Raw genomic sequence first — 16,866 nt, 5'->3', positions numbered from 1 at the left:
GTTATCCCAAGTGGCATCTTCTGTTGGTAAGTTCACCCACTGTATTAGCACTGTAGTAGTGGGTCGTCGTCGTCGAGTCACGATCCGTCGATCAATAGTGACACTTGGTTGGGTCTGGAGTTCTCCTTGGATAGTCATATTTGGTGGGTGGCTTTGGGCTATCACCAAGCACCTATTTATAAATTTTGTCTGGCCGTTGATTTACGGGTGATATACCGTACTCCTTTTCAATTTAGTACCCTGTATATATAATAACTTTGTCCAAAATCTGCTCGTGAAGATGCAAGTAGAATTTATCATAAGCACAATGCGTCCCTTATAGTATAATTCTTTTGAATCCCAATTGTAATGAGCCACAGAGCTTGGTGCTTCCTGCAATTTTTTTATAATCTTACTTGTCTCTGAATCTTCCTGCCATTCCATCTTAATATCCTCAAGGAAGTCGCTGGTCGGAAGTGAAACGACTGAAACTTCAGCTTGCTCGGGTAGCTACGAAAGCGTATCTGCAAGAATATTCTCTTTCCCCTTTTTGTAAGTTATTTCATAATCAAATCCAAGAAGTTTTGTTACCCATTTTTGCTGCTCAGGGGATGATATCTTTCGCTCCAAAAAGTACTTGAGGCTTTTATGGACGATTTTAATTTGAAATCGTCGACCATTCAAGTAGGGTCTCCACCTCGTTGCTGCGCGCACAATGACAAGCATCTCCTTATCATATATTGACTTATTTTGATGGGAGGGAGATAGTGTCTTGCTAGTGTATGTGAGTGGTCGACCATCTTGCATGAGAACGGCTCCAATTCCGACTCTAGATGCGTCGGCCTCAATGATGAAGGGTCTATTGAAATCTGGTAGCGCAAGCACCGGCGTCGTTGTCATGGCTGCCTTAAGTTTGTCGAAGGCAGCAGAGGCTTTGTCCGACCATTGGAAAGCATCTTTTTTCAGTAAAGAAGTGAGTGGTGCACTGATCTTCCCATAGTCCTTAACAAATTTTTGGTAGTAGCCCGTTAGTCCAAGGAACCCTCGCAGTAATTTCATGTTTGTAGGTTTCGGCCAGCCTTGCATTGCCTCAATTTTTGCTGGGTCTCCTACCACTCCTTTTTCTGATATTATATGCCCAAGGTACTCTACTTTTTGCTGGAGAAAGCTGCACTTTGGTTGCTTTACAAAAAGAGTATTCTCCCGAAGGATCGTCAGAACAATCCGTAAATGCCGAATTTGGTGGTAACCGGATCGGAGGTCCAACTTCGTGAAGACTCGAGCTCCTTTTAATTCATCAAGAAGTTCATCCACCACTGGTATTGGGTACTTGTCTTTGACGGTGATGCCATTTAAAGCTCGGTAATCAATGCATATTCGCCATGTTCCATCCTTCTTGCGTACAAGTAGCACCGGTGAAGAGTAGAGGTTGTAACTTGGCCGAATAACTCCTGTTTTGAGCATCTCTTTTACAATCCTTTCTGTTTCATCCTTCTGGAGATGTAGATATTGATATGGCCGAGTATTTGCTGGAGGTTTGTCTGAAAGAATCGTTATATAATGATCATGCCGACGGGTAAGAGGTAGGTTGTAAGGTTCGTCAAATATATCTGAAAATTCAGCAAGCAAAGGAAGTAGGTTTAGATCTTCAAATTCTATTGGCTCTCCCTTAGTTTGCTGCTCAAGTTGTACCAAAAATCTACGGCATTCTTCATGCAAAATCTTCTTCATTTGTTGTGTGCAAATCATCGTTACATCGCCCCCATGTTTCTCGTTCAGTATCACCTGTTTCTCCTTATTATAAAATTTCATAATTAGTTGCATAAAATTCCCAGAAGTATCACCTTATGTTGTCAGCCATTTAATTATGAGCATGGCCTCATGATCATCAAGCGGGAGAAGGAAGAAATATGCAATTATCTCTTGGTTCTGCAGCAATAGTTTCTCTTGCGGGCGCCTACGATCATACTTCAAAATCCATCCATCGGCGATCTTAACGTCAAACCTGCTGCAATTCTCAATAGGAAACCTGCTGCAATTCTCAATAGGTAAAGCTATCTGGACAGTAACCTTACTGTTTAGAAAGTTATTAGTACTCCCCGTGTCGATGAGAACAGTGATCGGTTGTTGTTTGAGAAGGCCTCCAACTTTCATCGTTTGCGGGTTTGAGTAGTCGGCTAGTGCATGTACCGTAACTTCGATCGATTGTGGCTCTTCTTCTGTATCTTCTTCTTCATGTTTCATGTCACGACCTGAGTCTGATGAGCTAACTAGCCAATAACTCCATTTTGGTCCTTGCAACCACGGACCAAAATGCTTAAGCGGGAGGTTACGTAGTACACTCATCAGGCCCTTATAAGCTAATCATACACATTGCCCACTTCCGATGTGGGACTAATGGGATGTTATAATATCCCCAACTCAATTAGTTTGACGTCCTCGTCAAGACTCGACATATCCCAGATCGAACCCTAGCATAGTGCATGTGAGGATTAACTCAGTGGTGGCTCCACGCCGTGATGAGTTCTCTGACTCAATCCACGAGTAGCCCTTTCCTACTCGAGCCCTCTCACCCTGCCCAAATGCTAGGTCGGCTCTGATACCAAATGTCACGACCTGAGTCTGATGAGCTAACTAGCCAGTAACTCCATTTTGGTCCTTGCAACCACGGACCAAAATGCTTAAGCGGGAGGTTACGTAGTACACTCATCAGGCCCTTATAAGCTAATCATACACATTGCCCACTTCCGATGTGGGACTAATGAGATGTTATAATATCCCCAACTCAATTAGTTTGACGTCCTCGTCAAGACTCGATATATCCCAGATCGAACCCTAGCATAGTGCATGTGAGGATTAACTCAGTGGTGGCTCCACGCCGTGATGAGTTCTCTGACTCCATCCACGAGTAGCCCTTTCCTACTCGAGCCCTCTCACCCTGCCCAAATGCTAGGTCGGCTCTGATACCAAATGTCACGACCTGAGTCTGATGAGCTAACTAGCCAGTAACTCCATTTTGGTCCTTGCAACCACGGACCAAAATGCTTAAGCGGGAGGTTACGTAGTACACTCATCAGGCCCTTATAAGCTAATCATACACATTGCCCACTTCCGATGTGGGACTAATGAGATGTTATAATATCCCCAACTCAATTAGTTTGACGTCCTCGTCAAGACTCGATATATCCCAGATCGAACCCTAGCATAGTGCATGTGAGGATTAACTCAGTGGTGGCTCCACGCCGTGATGAGTTCTCTGACTCCATCCACGAGTAGCCCTTTCCTACTCGAGCCCTCTCACCCTGCCCAAATGCTAGGTCGGCTCTGATACCAAATGTCACGACCTGAGTCTGATGAGCTAACTAGCCAGTAACTCCATTTTGGTCCTTGCAACCACGGACCAAAATGCTTAAGCGGGAGGTTACGTAGTACACTCATCAGGCCCTTATAAGCTAATCATACACATTGCCCACTTCCGATGTGGGACTAATGAGATGTTATATTTCAGGCTCTCTTCTGAATGTTCAATGACCTCTTCTTCTATTGGTTCAATCATAAGAAGTCTCCCTTTACTACAGCGATGCTCACAGCTCCACGACTCGTCACAATGCCAACATAACCCCTTCGCATATCGCTCCCGAAGCTCTTCTCCTGTTAACCTCTTTGGTGTAGGGACTTGGTCGACAGTAGGGGGGGCTGAGGGCTTCAATATTACTGGTTGAGGAGTGACCCTAGTCCTCCGAGATTCATGGTTCAATTGCTCCTCTTGATGTCGTGCGAAAGAGATGGCTGCCATAAGCGTATACAGTTATCACGCTTTAACTTCTCCTCGAATCTCCGGCTTCAAGCCCTCAATGAAGGTCCTCAATAGCTGTTTTTGAGACTAATCATGAGTTTGATTAGATAACCTTTCAAACCTGGTTTGATACTCCTGAATGGTGGAGGTTTGTCGGATCTTTGCTAGTTGTCCGTTAATATTCTCGTAATCGGTTGGTTTGAAGCGTATCAGCAGTCCTTCTTTGAATTGTTGCCATGAAAAGACTCCATAAGTATGTTCAAACCAATCAAACCACTGTATAGCATCCCCTTCAAGATGTATAGCTGTAATTTTTGTTGAATCTCGGATTTTGATGATGAAGTCAATTGTCATTTGTTATCTAATCTATGTGTTGAGATAAGTGTGCAGGATTAACTACGATGAGAGTAAGACAAGCAGCAGGAGTTGCGCCGGAGTCAAGATCATGATCACGTTGGGAGTTCGAGAGTTCGACGGAAGTTCGGACGGTCGTCGGAGGTTCAGAGAGAACAGATCCGAGAAGTCCAGAAGCTTGCCAAGCGAAGCTCGTCGGAACTCGCCAAGTGGATCGTCGCAAAGTCCAGGAGTATGCCGGATGTCCGCAGAAGGATCACCGAGGGTTATCGGTTGATCGACGGAAGTTGGCAGGAAACTCGCTGGAAGAAGCGATTGACGCATCGGAGCAAAGCTGCAGAAGTTGTCTTAGAGTTAATCGTAGTTAGCATGATGATTAAGCATGAAAATGGGAGGTGACCCCATTAGCTTAATCTTGGGGCAATTGGGCCCCTGAAAAGATTCAAAGTGGGTCGAATGGAGTGAACCATTCGGACCCTGATTGCACCAGGAGGTGCAACCGCCCCAGCCAGGAGGTGCAACCGCCTGGGCTGTGGGGTTGAGAGGTGCAACCGCCCCAGCCAGGAGGTGCAACCGCCTGGGCTGTGGGGTTGAGAGGTGCAACCGCCCCAGCCAGGAGGTGCAACCGCCTGGGCTGCGAGGCTGGGAGGTGCAACCGCCCCAGCCAAGAGGTTGCACCGCCAGAGCTCAAGTTCCGAGCTCTGCCAGGCGATGCAACCACCGAGCTCAGTCTTCGAGCTCTGGCAGAGAGGTGCATCAGCCTGAGCTCAGTCTCGAGCTCTGCCAGGTGATGCATTCACCAAGCTCAGTCTTCGAGCTCTGGCAGAGAGGTGGATCAGCCTGAGCTCAGCTTGGAGCTCTGCCAGGTGATGCAACCACCGAGCTCAGTTTCGAGCTCTGCCAGGTGATGCAATCACCAAGCTCAGTCTTCGAGCTCTGCCAGGTGATGCAACCATCGAGCTCAGTCTTCGAGCTCTAGCAGAGAGAAGCAATCGGCAGAGCTCAGTCTTCGAGCTCTGCCAGGCGGTGCCACCTCTCCAGTCGAGAGGTGCAACCGCCTGATCCCAGAATTCTGGGATTTGATCGATTTGATCGTTTTGAGCTCGAATTTTGAATTGGGTTGGGGCCTATAAATACCCCACCCATTCAGCACTGAAAAGACACAGACCTATACCGAAATCTTGATCTTTTCTGTGATTCTAAAGAGCTCAAAAGTGTTGTAAAGCCTTTAAGTCTCCTCCTTCTGTTCTTCAAGTTTTCAATTGTAAAGTGAGGAGAGAAAGGTCTGTAAAGGTTGTCTCCTAAGCCTGCCAAAAGGAGAGAAACTGTAAGAGGGAAGTTTGGCCTTCGCCCATTGAAGGAAGGCACCTAGTTGACGTCGGCAACCTCATCGGTGGAGGAAGCCAAAAGTGGAGTAGGTCAAGGCTGACCGAACCACTCTAAATCTCTGGTTTGCGTTTATTTTCGAGCACTTTATCATTACTGCAAACCTCCCTCATCTCTACTGCTCTCTGCGCTTTCACGAACAAGTTCTAAGTGCTGTTCTTCCAAATCTGCATTCAGACGTAAACTCGTATTTTCATACATTACAGTTTACGTTTACGCTTGATTCTGCAGAACTGTTTTCCGTGCTTTTACGAACGAGCTTCTTTGCAGTTTACGCTTACATTTTAATCCTATTAATAACTGCAATCTGTCCTCTACGATTTTACGAACGAGTTTCAACATTTAGACGTAAAACTGCATTCAGACGTAAATCGACTTTCCTCGCTCAATCATCAGATTTCAGTTCACGTTTTCAACTGCATACTGCCTTCTGCAAGTATACAAACGAGTTTCAAAGTTTAGACGTAAATCTGCGTCTAGACGTAAAACTGCGTTTAGACGTAAATCTGCGTTTAGACGTAAAACTACGTTTAGACGTAAAATTGCGTTTAGACGTAAATCTGCGTTTAGACGTAAAACTGCGTTTAGACGTAAAACTGCGTTTAGACGTAAATCTGCGTTTAGACGTAAATCTGCATTTAGACGTAAATCTGAGTTTAGACGCAAAACTGCGCTTAGACGCAAAACTGCGCTTAAACGCAATCTGCGCTTAGACGCAAACTGCACTTAGATACAAACTGAGAATTTGCTTTTGCATCATAATAGTTTTTGAACGAACGCAGCTTTTGGTTTTTAAATTATTATAAGATTTCCGCTGCACTAATTCACCCCCCCCCCTCTTAGTGCTCTTGATCCTAACAATTGGTATCAGAGCAAGGTTAACTCTCTAAAGGATTAAAACCCAAGAGAGATGGCATACGCCGGAAACCAAGAGGGGCATTCGATTACACGTCCACCCATGTTCAGTGGAACGGACTACACTTACTGGAAGACCCGAATGAGGATCTTTCTTATTTCTATGGATTTTGAACTGTGGAACCTTGTTGAAAATGGATTTTCAAAATCTTCTCTTCCAATGATCGATTGGAACGATTTGGAGAAGAAGGCTTTCGCTCTTAATGCAAAGGCTATGAATGCCTTATTTTGCGCACTTGATAAAAACGAGTTTAATCGTGTTTCAACTTGCGAAACTGCTTTTGATATTTGGCACACACTTGAAGTGACCCACGAGGGCACAAGTAGAGTGAAAGAGTCAAAAATCAATCTGTTGCTGCATTCTTTTGAACTTTTCCGAATGAAACCGAGTGAAACCATTGGCGACATGTTTACCCGTTTCACGGATGTCGTCAACGGTCTAAAAGGACTCGGAAAGAGCTTTTCGGATTTTGAGCTTGTTAATAAGATACTAAGATCCCTTCCTAAGAGTTGGGATCCTAAAGTCACCGCCATTCAAGAGGCAAAAGATCTGCAAAATTTCCCTCTTGAAGAACTAATCGGGTCATTAATGACCTACGAAATGACCTGCAAAGCTCATGAAGAGCAAGAAGACATCCTTCCAAAGAACATGAAGGATATGGCACTTAAAACTTCTGAATGCCACTTGAGAGAAAACTCAAGTGATGAGGATTGTGACGATGACTTGGCACTTTTGACAAGAAAGTTTAAGAAATTCTTCAAAAGAAACAAGTTTAAAAACGATGTGAAAAATAAACTTGAATCAAAGAAGGACCAAGTGATCTGCTACGAATGTAAAAAGCCGGGACACTACAAAAGTGATTGTTCCCAAGTCAAGAAAAGAACAACAAAGAAGAAGGCGCTCCAAGCAACATGGGATGATTCGAGCGCATCTGAGGAAGAGGAGTCCAACACCGAGCAAGTTGCTCATTACGCCTTTATGGCCATCGAAGAGGAGGTAACGGATTTATTAGATGCTGATTTATCTTTCGATGAATTACTAAATGCCTTCCATGATTTATTTGATGAATGCAAAGTTATAAATAGAAAATACAAGTTGCTAAAAAAGGTACATGATAATCTTACTTGTGAGTTTGATAAATTAAAAATCGAACATCATGATAGTTTAAAGTCATGTATCAAATGTCATGAGTTAGAAACTATACAAAAAGAGAACTTGCTACTTAAGGACACCTTGAAGAAATTCGAGGTTGGTAGCAAGTCATTAAACATGATCCTTACAAACAAGGGTCATGCTCCCAAAAGAAGTGGGATTGGATTTGTGAGGAGTCCTCACCGAAATCCAACTACCTTTGTAAAAGGCCCCATCTTACACGTTCAACACCAAACCAAGTGCAACTTTTGTTGCAAATCTGGACACAAGACACATTGTTGTCCATTCAAGAAAATAAGTCCAAACAAATTGATTTGGGTTCCTAAAGGAACCATGATAAACTCTATGCAACATGATAGAAAATGTAGATCTATTTATGAGGCACCCAAAAGCAAATGGGTACCTAAACGTCATCCTTTCTTGTAGAAAACTAAACAATCGCAAGCTAGGAGCAAGAAATGGTACCTTGATAGTGGATGCTCAAGGCATATGACCGGAGATCCATCTCAATTCTCTAAGCTCTCTAGCATAGACGAAGGATATGTCACCTTCGGAGACAACAACAAGGGTAAAATCATTGGCAAAGGAACCATAGGTAACAAATCCAACCTCTCTATTGAAGATGTTTTACTAGTTGATGGTTTAAAACATAACCTCTTGAGCATTAGTCAATTATGTGATAAAGGATATATTATAAGATTTGAATCTAATGCCTGCATCATTGAAAAACCACACAAAAATGTATCTATGATTGCATTAAAACAAAACAACGTATACACTATTGACATCAATGACTTATGTGATGAAATGTGCTTTGCCGTTATGAATGAGGATGCTTGGCTATGGCATAGAAGATTAGGTCATGCTAGCATGAAACTAATCAATCAAGTATCATCTAGAGAACTTGTAAGAGGAATTCCTCATATCAAGTTCATCAAAGATAATGTATGTGATGCTTGCCAATTAGGTAAGCAAATTAGGGGTAGCTTCAAAGCTAAGAATCAAATAAGCACCTCTAGGCCCTTACAATTGATCCATATGGACTTGTTCGGACCAATCTCTACATCGAGTCTAGGAGGTAGCAAATACGCCTTTGTCATTATTGATGACTACAGCAGATATACATGGACCTACTTCTTAAAACAAAAAAATGAATGCTTTAGACATTTTACCAAGTTTTGTAAACTTGTTCAAAATGAGAAGGAATCTATGATTTCGTCAATTAGAAGTGATCACGGTGGAGAATTTCAAAACCAAGACTTCCAAGAATTCTGTGAACTCAACGGATACAACCATAACTTCTCTACTCCAAGAAATCCTCAACAAAATGGGGTAGTAGAAAGAAAAAATCGAAATTTGCAAGAAATGGCAAGAACCATGTTGAATGAACATAGCCTACCCAAATATTTTTGGGCCGAAGCTGTAAACACTGCATGTTATATTTTAAATAGAGTCCTAGTAAGACCCTTACTCACCAAAACTCCTTATGAGTTATGGAATAACAAAAAACCCAATGTCTCATATTTTAAAGTCTTTGGGTGTAAGTGTTTTATCTTGAATGAAAAGGATAACTTAGGAAAATTCGATGCTAAATCTGATGAAGGAATCTTTCTTGGTTATTCTTCGGTTTCTAAAGCTTTTCGCATCTTCAATAAAAGAACCTTAATTATTGAAGAATCCATCCATGTTGTTTTCAATGAGATTTCAGAAATTAAGAAAAATGATCTTGATGATGATATTAATTTTGATTCCTTGAATTTAAACGAAACCCCGTCTCCAACTAGCAACTTGGTTGCATCCACTTCCAAAACATCCTTACCCAAGGATTGGAAGTATATAGATGCTCATCCTAAGGAGCTAATCCTAGGAGACACATCAAAGGGGGTTCAAACACGATCTTCTTTTAAAAACTTTTGTGCCAACGCCGCTTTTCTCTCCCAAATTGAACCCAAATGTGTTGATGAAGCCATGAAAGATGATTCATGGATTATCGCAATGCAAGATGAATTAAATCAATTTGAGAGAAATGAGGTGTGGACGCTTGTTCCTAGGCCAAATGACCATTTAGTAATTGGTACTAAATGGGTCTTTAGAAACAAGCAAGATGAAAATGGTATCGTGGTTAGAAACAAGGCTAGATTAGTGGCCAAAGGTTTCAACCAAGAAGAAGGTATCGATTACGAAGAAACCTTCGCACCTGTGGCTCGATTGGAAGCCATAAGGATGCTCCTTGCCTACGCTAGTTGCAATAATTTTAAGTTATTTCAAATGGATGTTAAAAGCGCTTTTCTAAATGGTTTCATTTCCGAAGAAGTTTATGTTGAACAACCTCCTGGATTTGAAAATAATGGCTACCCTAATCATGTGTTTAGATTAACTAAAGCTCTCTATGGTTTAAAACAAGCCCCAAGGGCTTGGTATGAGAGACTTAGCTCTTTTCTCATTGAAAATAATTTCATAAAAGGCAAGGTTGATACTACATTGTTTATCAAGAATTTTGAAAATGATTTTCTCATTGTTCAGATTTATGTTGATGACATTATCTTTGGTTCTACAAATGAATCTCTTTGTGAATCCTTTGCGAAAACTATGAGTCATGAATTCGAAATGAGTCTAATGGGAGAGTTAACATTCTTCTTAGGCCTACAAATCAAACAACTAAGCAATGGCATCTTTATTAGTCAAACCAAATATGCTGAGAGTTTGCTAAAGAAGTTCAAAATGAATGATTCAAAAGCCATTGACACCCCTATGAGCACCTCCACTAAGTTAGAAATTGATGAGAATGGAGAAAGCTTCGATCAAAAAACCTATAGGGGTATGATAGGAAGTTTACTTTACCTCACTGCCACCAGACCAGACATCATGTTCAGTGTAGGACTTTGTGCTAGATTTCAATCAGACCCTAAGATATCTCATCTCAAAGCAGTCAAAAGAATACTCAGATATCTTAATGGAACTACCAATCTAGGATTATGGTACCCAAAATCAGAAAATTTTGAATTAACAGCCTATGCTGATGCGGACTTCGCTGGCTGTAAACTAGACAGAAAAAGCACATCAGGATCATGTCAATTTTTAGGACATGCCCTTGTATCCTGGTCATCTAAGAAACAAAACTCGGTTGCCCTATCAACAACCGAAGCTGAATACATTGCAGCAAGTGCATGCTGTGCGCAAGTTGTATGGATGAAAAACACTTTAGAAGATTACAAAGTAAATCTTAAAGATATTCCCATTAAATGTGATAACACGAGTGCAATATGCTTAACTAAAAATCCCATACAACACTCAAGAACAAAACACATTGATATTAGACATCACTTTATACGAGATCATGTCACTAATCATGATGTAACCATAGAGTTTATTGATACCAAACATCAACTAGCTGATATCTTCACAAAACCCCTATGTGAAGAACAATTTGATTACATAAGAAGAGAATTAGGAATGTTGATATGTCCGAATACTTAAATTTATTTTTCAAATGTTATTACTATTACATGCCTTGACAACGCTTGATCAAATAACATGTTGCAAATTATGTGACAAATATTTTTAACCAAATGCATGTAAGAAGTTCATTTTTCGGGTTGTATGCTAAAAATGGGATGTTCCCGTACACTCTTATGAAAACTCTTTGGAAAATGACTTTCCTCCGTCAAGCAAAAACAATAAAGAGATATATGTGTCATGACTTCCTTTATATGCTTGATAATGCTATCATGCTTTTTGTTGATGACAAAGGGGGAGAAAAATATGAATTGATAAACACTATGTCATAGCTGAACTGCCATAATCATATCTATGTCATAGTTGCAAATACTTGAGTGATGCTATAAACAATGTTATGCCATCCTTGCATCACCAAGAGATATGTGAACATGTACTATAGTTTGCATCATATCTTGATTTGATATTGTGAAGAAAATGCAAACGTACTAGAAAATCTCAAATGTGAGCATCATGTAAAAAGTCCTTCGTAGCTTTATATGATTACATGATGAATGGTTACAAACACTATCATACAAACTTGATGATGTATGTCATGCTTTGACATAATTCTTGAAGAGATACATCATGATAGGCATCATGATGGGAGCATTGATAAGTTTAACTGATCTAACTTATCAATACGTCACTTGAATTCTTAGGTCTTGAATTCAAGGTTGACTTATCTCAACTATGGCATATAGATAGGGGGAGTTAAGGACAACTCCTTTATCAATTGATTGTCATCATCAAAAAGGGGGAGATTGTTGAATCTCGGATTTTGATGATGAAGTCAATTGTCATTTGTTATCTAATCTATGTGTTGAGATAAGTGTGCAGGATTAACTACGATGAGAGTAAGACAAGCAGCAGGAGTTACGCCGGAGTCAAGATCATGATCACGTTGGGAGTTCGAGAGTTCGACGGAAGTTCGGACGGTCGTCGGAGGTTCAGAGAGAACAGATCCGAGAAGTCCAGAAGCTTGCCAAGCGAAGCTCGTCGGAACTCGCCAAGTGGATCGTCGCAAAGTCCAGGAGTATGCCGGATGTCCGCAGAAGGATCACCGAGGGTTATCGGTTGATCGACGGAAGTTGGCAGGAAACTCGCTGGAAGAAGCGATTGACGCATCGGAGCAAAGCTGCAGAAGTTGTCTTAGAGTTAATCGTAGTTAGCATGATGATTAAGCATGAAAATGGGAGGTGACCCCATTAGCTTAATCTTGGGGCAATTGGGCCCCTGAAAAGATTCAAAGTGGGTCGAATGGAGTGAACCATTCGGACCCTGATTGCACCAGGAGGTGCAACCGCCCCAGCCAGGAGGTGCAACCGCCTGGGCTGTGGGGTTGAGAGGTGCAACCGCCCCAGCCAGGAGGTGCAACCGCCTGGGCTGTGGGGTTGAGAGGTGCAACCGCCCCAGCCAGGAGGTGCAACCGCCTGGGCTGCGAGGCTGGGAGGTGCAACCGCCCCAGCCAAGAGGTTGCACCGCCAGAGCTCAAGTTCCGAGCTCTGCCAGGCGATGCAACCACCGAGCTCAGTCTTCGAGCTCTGGCAGAGAGGTGCATCAGCCTGAGCTCAGTCTCGAGCTCTGCCAGGTGATGCATTCACCAAGCTCAGTCTTCGAGCTCTGGCAGAGAGGTGGATCAGCCTGAGCTCAGCTTGGAGCTCTGCCAGGTGATGCAACCACCGAGCTCAGTTTCGAGCTCTGCCAGGTGATGCAATCACCAAGCTCAGTCTTCGAGCTCTGCCAGGTGATGCAACCATCGAGCTCAGTCTTCGAGCTCTGGCAGAGAGAAGCAATCGGCAGAGCTCAGTCTTCGAGCTCTGCCAGGCGGTGCCACCTCTCCAGTCGAGAGGTGCAACCGCCTGATCCCAGAATTCTGGGATTTGATCGATTTGATCGTTTTGAGCTCGAATTTTGAATTGGGTTGGGGCCTATAAATACCCCACCCATTCAGCACTGAAAAGACACAGACCTATACCGAAATCTTGATCTTTTCTGTGATTCTAAAGAGCTCAAAAGTGTTGTAAAGCCTTTAAGTCTCCTCCTTCTGTTCTTCAAGTTTTCAATTGTAAAGTGAGGAGAGAAAGGTCTGTAAAGGTTGTCTCCTAAGCCTGCCAAAAGGAGAGAAACTGTAAGAGGGAAGTTTGGCCTTCGCCCATTGAAGGAAGGCACCTAGTTGACGTCGGCAACCTCATCGGTGGAGGAAGCCAAAAGTGGAGTAGGTCAAGGCTGACCGAACCACTCTAAATCTCTGGTTTGCGTTTATTTTCGAGCACTTTATCATTACTGCAAACCTCCCTCATCTCTACTGCTCTCTGCGCTTTCACGAACAAGTTCTAAGTGCTGTTCTTCCAAATCTGCATTCAGACGTAAACTCGTATTTTCATACATTACAGTTTACGTTTACGCTTGATTCTGCAGAACTGTTTTCCGTGCTTTTACGAACGAGCTTCTTTGCAGTTTACGCTTACATTTTAATCCTATTAATAACTGCAATCTGTCCTCTACGATTTTACGAACGAGTTTCAACATTTAGACGTAAAACTGCATTCAGACGTAAATCGGCTTTCCTCGCTCAATCATCAGATTTCAGTTCACGTTTTCAACTGCATACTGCCTTCTGCAAGTATACAAACGAGTTTCAAAGTTTAGACGTAAATCTGCATCTAGACGTAAAACTGCGTTTAGACGTAAATCTGCGTTTAGACGTAAAACTGCGTTTAGACGTAAATCTGCGTTTAGACGTAAAACTGCGTTTAGACGTAAAACTGCGTTTAGACGTAAATCTGCGTTTAGACGTAAATCTGCATTTAGACGTAAATCTGAGTTTAGACGCAAAACTGCGCTTAGACGCAAAACTGCGCTTAAACGCAATCTGCGCTTAGACGCAAACTGCACTTAGATACAAACTGAGAATTTGCTTTTGCATCATAATAGTTTTTGAACGAACGCAGCTTTTGGTTTTTAAATTATTATAAGATTTCCGCTGCACTAATTCACCCCCCCCTCTTAGTGCTCTTGATCCTAACAATTTTCACCATAGATGCATCTGCGATTTTGTGGTATCGAAAATATCGCTCCGCGCGCGAGATCCAACCAATCGGGTCTCCTTCCCATCTAGGGAAGTCCACTCTCATACATGGATAGTTGAGGTTGGTCATAGAGCTTCTCCTCTCTTGGAAGTCATATCTTTGGGCTTGGTGCGATTGGGCAAAGCTCTCTCCTTGATGTGATTTCTTCGGGCTTAGTGGTCGGCCCAATCTGAGTTCGGTAAAGAGCATCCCAATCTTATCCTCCATTCGCGCCTCGAAGGCTTCGAATTTAGCATTGAATACCTCCTCAGATATCATAGTATATGTCGTCTAATCTGTGATATCAAGATCTCTCTTTTGTTGTCGGGTTAAAGGTATGTATTGGTTGAGAGAGGTGATGGTCGAAAGGGTTGGTAGATTGGTGGATGTAGGCTACGGTTTAGGCTTGTTTTGTGGCTATTTTGGGTGCAGGTTGAGGGTGTGGTTTGGTAGAGTTTTAGGGCTATAGATAAAAGTTTTGGATCTATGGTAGATGGTAGCAAAGGTTTGGTAGAAATCAATGGAAGTTGCAGCAAGTATGTGCTGTCTTGTAAGAGTAGAATTGTCGTCGAAGAAACAACAGTTTCTCGACGTAATTCCCACAAAAAACGTGAGAGAATTGATGAGGGAATTGATAGCAAAATCATAATTTATATGACAGCAAGGATATCTAATTTAATCAAGAAAATTTCGGCAGTATAACAACAAGGAAATTGGTGCAAGTTGCGATTGCAGAATTCTCGTCGAGAAATTCCAGCAGGTTACAACGAAAATTTGCAGTAACACAAAATCTTTTTTAGAGATGAATTTCTTTATAGATCAATCTTAGATGGAAGCCAAGATGATATATGAAGTGTATAAGAAATTTCATTCAAAAAAGATTGCAAATAGATGGGTTAAGGCAACAATATGCGATTGAAATTTTCTGCAGCACAGATTTTTAAGTATAGCAGATTAGACGTAAAAGATCATTAGTTTATATTGAGAATTTTTTTTTGAAACCAAAGGGAGTCTGCTATTAGGAAATGTCAAAGATGTCATAAAAATTTCGTAGAGATTTGGATAGAAAAAACACAGTAGCAAGATCAAACAGACGGTGCTATACGGTTGGAATTCTGCAATGTATCTTTCATCGTAGAGATGAAAACTTTATGACGAAAAGTATATGCAGCAATATAGGAATAATTTTTTTGGGATTTTCAAATAAGGATAACTAAATTGCAGCAGCAGTAAGGTAGAAAACCAGAACCTGTTGCAATTCACGGGGAGATCAAAGGATGATCCGTGGTGGTGGAGATGACGATGGAATTTGACAACGATCTCTTAAGCAATTGTGGGAATTGCTTTGGGCGGTTATGGAGGGTTGATGGATGGCTATGGAAGGGCAGCGAGACGCCAAGAACGCTGCTCTGATACCATGTGTTAGAACCCTTATAGATTCTAAACTTGGGGTTGATCTCTTTAGGGGATCGGCCTCCTTGGAACTCTATAGGGGTTCCTCCCTCCAAGTTGCTACTCAAAGGCTGCAGAAAAGATTCATCTATTGCTTATGAAAAGAGGAGGAATACATGACTATTTATAGGGTTTCTAAACCCTAACTCCTAATATGACTCCTACTTAAGACTCTTACTCAAGACTCCTTTTTCTAACCAACTCCTAATAGACTTCTAATCAAGACTCCTATTTCTTTACAACTCCTAATTTATCTCTAAGAAACAATCTCTTAACCTTAGTCGGCCTCTTCACCTCTTTAATAGGGTCGGCTTAGGTAGGTTTTACATGAATATCCCTCTCAATTATGACTCTCCTAGCTAGCTAAGTCAAATCTAATTCAATTACATCCTTAGTCTCTCCCACCAATTAGCTTGAATTTAACAATCCATCCTTATGCATCATGCCTCTGACTTCGATGGATCCTACTATCGAAGAAACATTGTGAAATTACTCTACTAAACATCATGTAATTAGTCTTTGTGAAATCACTACTAAATGTCAACTCTATTATATGAGGATCATGTCCCTCACTACTGTAAGCTCTACCCAATCATAATAAGGAAATATTCATTGCTAAAACATATATATATATATATATATATATATATAACAATTACCACAATTTTAAAGCACATAGTGAAGTAATATAGGCAAACAAATTGAATTCCAGAAAATGGTTCACTATAATTCATCTGTTCTGGGCATTTTTGTGATAAGGTAAAATCAAATCAGGTAGGATGATTCAAAATGACTAGCAAATTACCAGTCTTATGTGAGTTCACTACAATGTAACATCAGATGACACTGTTATCTCCGCGGAGGAAACGTGTCATACCCTGAAACCATTGTTGGTCAATAAGTATTACCAAAAGCAAGCAAAATATCAACATAAATCAGCAGCAACAATAACAAATCACAAACCGTAAGAAGGAAGCAAGGATCGCAGCAACACGAGGCAGTAAAGGGCACAATACCTGGACACAATTTGCAACGGAGACAACAATGGTTCAGTTCGACTGGTTTTGACTCCAAATTCGCGGGTGAAAGGAGAGCAGAAAGCTGCAACAGACGACACACAGAGAGAGAGAGAGAGAGAGAGAGAGAGACTCGATTTGGGGATGAACTCGACGAACCCTACGACGGAGGTTTCCGACGGGAATCAACAAACGTGGGCGCTCACAGGGGTTTTATAGACCCATCATAACGCTATATCGGAAACAAGA

Source organism: Musa acuminata, chromosome BXJ3-3 (genome assembly GCF_036884655.1).
Source record: "Musa acuminata AAA Group cultivar baxijiao chromosome BXJ3-3, Cavendish_Baxijiao_AAA, whole genome shotgun sequence".
Classification (NCBI taxonomy): Eukaryota; Viridiplantae; Streptophyta; class Magnoliopsida; order Zingiberales; family Musaceae; genus Musa; species Musa acuminata.
This window is presented reverse-complemented; position numbering follows the sequence as displayed.